We start from the raw sequence: 6,847 nt of genomic DNA, 5'->3' as shown, positions 1-6,847 counted from the left end.
AGGCAGAATGCATGACCTACAAAGTTGACACGTACAGTACGTGTCAGTGTTAAATAAATGTGCCAGTTCAGCAAAACACAAACCTGCAGCCAAAAAAAAGAGTTTGTCAGGTAAAGACCAGGTAACAGAAGGTGTTGTTACTGCTGCAGTTGTTTTTGCATTTCACACCACAAAACATTGAAACAGCTACAGATCACTGGACTGCATGCCTGCCTTGTTAAAAAGTCTTTCCGTCTTCTGGTTCTGAAACAGTGTAAATGTATCCAAATTCACGTATTAAGATAGAGGTTATTGTCAACGCTGTGATAGCGCCTCATTCTGTTGAAATAGCTCTTCTGATGAACTGTTTTATTTGTTGTTATTGTTTAGGGCTAAATGCTGAATTGAAAGTAATAAAATTATCTGACCATAAATGCATTTGTTAGTTGTCTTGTTAAAAGGTAGCTGTTTATTTATTGAAGTTCAGTAACATAGTTGGACGGTTATTGATGCATCTTTCAAATATTTAAACCCCTACTTTATACACATTGCCATGGTGCCACCAATTACATGAAATTACTTTGCCAACCCTTCCAAACAAACTGTCAACCCAGTTGACCCATGCTGCCATCCTGTCAAGTGTTTTTTTTGTTTTTTTAAACCAAAATATGGTCACCCTGCTTTAATGAGCTGGAAACTTTTCCACTAGAAAAACTGACAAAGATTCCACAAGAGAGACACGAGTTTGTTAGCACTTAGCAAGGCAGCTTAAAAGAGTTTATCAAGTCAAAATGATGTTCCATGCCGCTCAGGTGGCACAGCGGTAAAAACACACGCTGGAACCAGAGCTGGGATCTCGAATACATCGTATCGAATCTCAGCTCTGCCTTCCGGCTAAGGCTGAGCAGCCATATGAACAACGATTGGTGTGTTGTTCAGATATGGGTGGGACTAAGCTGGATGGGGTCTCTCTCCCATGACTGGTGCAATTATAACCTCTGCTGGCTGATTGATGGCACGCCTGCACAGAGATGAGAAAAGAGTGCTCTCAGGGTGTGTCCTCTCCATACACAACGCTGAGCTGCACTGCACTCATCAAAGTGCAGGTGATAAAATGCATACGGCATGCTGCCCACATGTCGGAGGGGGTGTGGGTTAGCTTCGTTCTCCTCAATCAGAGCAGGGATCGGCACTGGTGGAGAGGAAGCATGACGCAATATATAATATATATATATATATATATACAGGGGTTGGACAAAATAACTGAAACACCTGTCATTTTAGTGTGGGAGGTTTCATGGCTAAATTGGACCAGTCTGGTGGCCAATCTTCATTAATTGCACATTGCACCAGTAAGAGCAGAGTGTGAAGGTTCAATTAGCAGGGTAAGAGCACAGTTTTGCTCAAAATATTGCAATGCACACAACATTATGGGTGACATACCAGAGTTCAAAAGAGGACAAATTGTTGGTGCACGTCTTGCTGGCGCATCTGTGACCAAGACAGCAAGTCTTTGTGATGTATCAAGAGCCACGGTATCCAGGGTAATGTCAGCATACCACCAAGAAGGACAAACCACATCCAACAGGATTAACTGTGGACGCAAGAGGAAGCTGTCTGAAAGGGATGTTCGGGTGCTAACCCGGATTGTATCCAAAAAACATAAAACCACGGCTGCCCAAATCACGGCAGAATTAAATGTGCACCTCAACTCTCCTGTTTCCACCAGAACTGTCCGTCGGGAGCTCCACAGGGTCAATATACACGGCCGGGCTGCTATAGCCAAACCTTTGGTCACTCATGCCAATTTCAATGGTGCAAGGAGCGCAAATCTTGGGCTGTGGACAATGTGAAACATGTATTGTTCTCTGATGAGTCCACCTTTACTGTTTTCCCCACATCCGGGAGAGTTACGGTGTGGAGAAGCCCCAAAGAAGTGTACCACCCTGACTGTTGCATGCCCACAGTGAAGCATGGGGGTGGATCAGTGATGGTTTGGGCTGCCATATCATGGCATTCCCTTGGCCCAATACTTGTGCTAGATGGGCGCGTCACTGCCAAGGACTACCGAACCATTCTGGAGGACCATGTGCATCCAATGGCGGTGCCGTGTATCAGGATGACAATGCATCAATACACACAGCAAGACTGGTGAAAGATTGGTTTGATGAACATGAAAGTGAAGTTGAACATCTCCCATGGCCTGCACAGTCACCAGATCTAAATATTATTGAGCCACTTTGGGGTGTTTTGGAGAAGCGAGTCAGGAAACGTTTTCCTCCACCAGCATCACGTAGTGACCTGGCCACTATCCTGCAAGAAGAATGGCTTAAAATCCCTCTGACCACTGTGCAGGACTTGTATATGTCATTTCCAAGACGAATTGACGCTGTTGTGGCTGCAAAAGGAGGCCCTACACCATACTAATAAATTATTGTGGTCTAAAACCAGGTGTTTCAGTTATTTTGTCCAACCCCTGTATATATATATAGAATTTATGATATTCTAATTTTATGACCAGCACCAGTATATATACAGTATATGGTGCTGGTCATAAAATTAGAATATCATAAAAATGTTGATTTATTTCGGTAATTCCATTCAAAAAGTGAAACTTGTATATTGTATTCATTCATTACACACAGACTGATATATTTCAAATGTTTATTTCTTTTAATGTTGATGATTATAACTGACAACTAATGAAAACCCCAAATTCAGTATCTCAAAAAAAGGATTTTTAGAAATGTTGGCCAACTGAAAAGTATGAACATGAAAAGTATGAGCATGTACAGCACTCAATACTTAGTTGGGGCTCCTTTTGCCTGGATTACTGCAGCAATGCGGCGTGGCATGGAGTCCATCAGTCTGTGGCACTGCTCAGGTGTTATGAGAGCCCAGGTTGCTCTGATAGTGGCCTTCAGCTCTTCTGAATTGTTGGGTCTGGCGTATCGCATCTTCCTCTTCACAATACCCCATAGATTTTCTATGGGGTTAAGGTCAGGCGAGTTTGCTGGCCAATTAAGAACAGGGATACCATTGTCCTTAAACCAGGTACTGGTAGCTTTGGCACTGTGTGCAGGTGCCAAGTCCTGTTGGAAAATGAAATCTGCATTTCCATAAAGTTGGTCAGCAGCAGGAAGCATGAAGTGCTCTAAAACTTCCTGGTAGACGGCTGCGTTGACCTTGGACCTCAGAAAACACAGTGGACCAACACCAGCAGATGACATGGCACTCCAAACCATCACTGACTGTGGAAACTTTACACTGGACCTCAAGTAACGTGGATTCTGTGCCTCTCCTCTCTTCCTCCAGACTCTGGGACCTTGATTTCCAAAGGTAATGCAAAATTCACTTTCATCAGAGAACATAACTTTGGACCACTCAGCAGTCCTTTTTGTCTTTAGCCCAGGCGAGATGCTTCTGACGCTGTCTCTTGTTCAAGAGTGGCTTGACACAAGGAATGCGACAGCTGAAACCCATGTCTTGCATACGTCTGTGCATGGTGGTTCTTGAAGCACTGACTCCAGCTGCAGTCCACTCTTTGTGAATCTTCCCCACATTTTTGAATGGGTTTTGTTTCACAATCCTCTCCAGGGTGCGGTTATCCCTATTGTTTGTACACTTTTTTCTACCACATCTTTTCCTTCCCTTCGCCTCTCTATTAATGTGCTTGGACACAGAGCTCTGTGAACAGCCAGCCTCTTTAGCAATGACCTTTTGTGTCTTGCCCTCCTTGTGCAAGGTGTCAATGGTCGTCTTTTGGACAACTGTCAAGTCAGCAGTCTTCCCCATGATTGTGTAGCCTACAGAACTAGACTGAGAGACCATTTAAAGGCCTTTGCAGGTGTTTTGAGTTCATTAGCTGATTAGAGTGTGGCACCAGGTGTCTTCAATATTGTACCTTGTCACAATATTCTAATTTTCTATTAGAAAATTATTTCTGTTATAATCATCAACATTAAAAGAAATAAACATTTGAAATATATCAGTCTGTGTGTAATGAATGAATATAATATACAAGTTTCACTTTTTGAATGGAATTACTGAAATAAATCAACTTTTTCATGATATTCTAATTTTATGACCAGCACCAGTATATATATATACAAATTATGTTCCATGAAAGAAAGTAGCTGGGGGTTAAATAATAATTATATTTATTATTTATTTTTAATATATTAATAATGATACAAAACCCATTTAGTACAAGTATCAGTAAGAGTGTAAAAATTAGTATAGTTCGTATAACAGTTAGTACTACTGTTGATTTGTATATGTTTCTGTCGGCAGAGGGCGCCTTTCCCTAATGCTTCTGAAGTCTTACACCTACCCATGATGCCGCAGTTCTTACCTGTCGGCGCTTGCCTGTGTGGACTCTCAGGGTGTAATTTTTCCTACAGATCCACCGGACCCTAATGATTTTAAGTCACTGGACATACAAACGATGGACTTTATTAACAATTTATTCTGAGGATTTTAAATGCAATAGAATGCAGTAAAGTGGAACAGATGGATTTACGGTGCTGAATGCAGTTAATCCAGAGTTTCACCTGAAACCTGCTGATTTCTTCAAAACTTACCTGAAGACACCTGAGCAACTCCTCTAACAGGAAGTGTTTGGATTTTATAATGGTGAGTCTTTACAAGAAAAATGAGGATAAATAAGGAACAAATATAGTAAACCTGCACAGGTAATTTTAAGTTTTAGTGGAGTGAACAGATTGTGAAAGTTTACAACAGTGTGGAATGAAATGTATTAAGTGGACAGGAAAATTTATTTCTGTTCAATATACAGATTGTAGAACAGGGTACATGTACTTCATTTTAGTCGAACATTAAAATCTAACTTTTCACATGAATTATGTTCTTTTTGGTGGTTTAAGTGTTATGCTTTAACTGTTTGAACAGTAGGCTTGGTAATAAAGTGTTTTGGGCGCGGCCTTTCAGGTACACTACATTAGTATCGAACTGTGCCTGATAGGTTTCTTTGCCAAATAACTGCTTTAGTCAAAGGCTATGTTTTTGTTTACAATCTTACATTCACTTAAAAGGGATACGAATCAGCCTTGGGATTTTTGTAACCTTCCTTTTTCTGCGAACAAACATACTTTGTTACACTTAAGTCTTTTAATATTTATTGTGTTAAAATGTAACACATTTGTTGTCAAATATACAAACAACCTATCATATTAATGTTGAAATAGTGTAGGAAATTGTAATGTAATATAACTTTGTTATTGTCCCTTTTATTGAACATATTAATTGAAAGTACATTAAATAACAAAAAGCAAGTAATTAGGTTTTTTTTGCTAACAGTTTGATTAAATTTTGTTTCTTCTGGCAAATTGACTTCATTTCAGTCACCTTCTCTTTTAGAAGGCACTTAAGTATTTACCTGTTTTCAGGTAGATTTGTTGTCTCAACTTTTGATCCTTGGTACTTTAAAAAGCCCCTTTTAATTAATCATGATTAGACTTTGATCTTTAAAATAGATTTTTAGCAATTAAGAGAAAGTTTACATAAGTGTGAAATGAAATGTATTAAGTGGACACAAATGTATTTCAAGAAAAAAATATACAGATTGTAGAACAGGGCAAATGTACTTTATTTTAGTCAAACACAACAAAATCAAACTTTTGAATTAGATTTTTGGCAATTAAGAGGGTTGAAGGGTCTTAATTCGAACCCTCACCCAAATGAAACAAAATGCAAAAATTGTATGCACAAAGGTTCTTCAAAAGGTTTCCGCAGTTTTTTAACTCTATTTATTAAGAATTTCAAAAACAAACGACATCACTTTTCTACATAGTCACCTTCCTTTGCGCTAAATTTTTTCCAGCGTCTTACCAACTTTTTAATGCCATCATCAAAAAATGTTTTTGGTTGAGTGTGTAGCCACTGATGCACTGCTGCTTTCACATTATCATCATCACATGAAAATCTTCTTTCCCTTAAAGCTTCTTTGAGCGGTCCAGAAAGGTAGAAATCTGGACTATAAGCTCTCTCAGACACGACCAATTACTACTCCTCCCGTCATCATTTCCAAAAAATATTTTAAGTCAAGTCACATTTATTTGTATAACGCTTTTTACCATGGACATTGACTCAAAGCAACTTTACAGAATCCAGGACCAACAGAACAAAAACCCCTGTCGAGTGTAACAGTGGCAAGGAACAACTCCCTTAAAAATACAGGAAGAAACCTTGAGAGGAACCAGTCTGGGAAATGTTACTAAGCAATTTTTAAGGCTCCGGGGCTTTAGTGAAACAAACTGAGCATCTTTATCTCCAAATGGGAAAAAAGTAGTAAAGTTGCAGAAGTTGCTGGCCTGCCAAAACGTTCTTAAAAGGAAATTAATTACTCATCCTGGAAGTCACAAAATTACACAAACATTTAAGGAACTGCATGCCTTGCTTACCCCATATAAGCTTTACATTGATTATTTCACTATTAGAAGAGAATGGACAAAATATCATTTATAGGAGAGTTGCACAGAACTTACATTTGCCCAAAACACTTTGCTGAATTCCAAGCCTTTTGGGATAGTGAAGCTGCAGTTGTTGGTGCTACAAGTGGCCCATCCCCCCTCGCCTCCAAGACATAGACAATCATGCCTGTGTAGACAACTGGCCAGCCAATAGCGTCTTAGAATTTTAAACCTGTATTTTAGTCGTGGTGGGCTAGCGTTGTAGAATGCTGTGCTACCTAAGCACTCCACAAATGCAGCTTTGTCAATGGCCAAAGAAGACATGAGAACAATACCACTTGCAACATCATCTGCAAATACACAGCCATGAGCAGTACACACTGTTTCTACCAGTTTAACAGGAAGCAAAACGCTTTTCATGACATCAAATACTTGAC

Source organism: Trichomycterus rosablanca, chromosome 3 (genome assembly GCF_030014385.1).
Source record: "Trichomycterus rosablanca isolate fTriRos1 chromosome 3, fTriRos1.hap1, whole genome shotgun sequence".
Taxonomy (NCBI): Eukaryota; Metazoa; Chordata; class Actinopteri; order Siluriformes; family Trichomycteridae; genus Trichomycterus; species Trichomycterus rosablanca.
Note: the sequence above shows the minus strand (reverse complement) of the source record.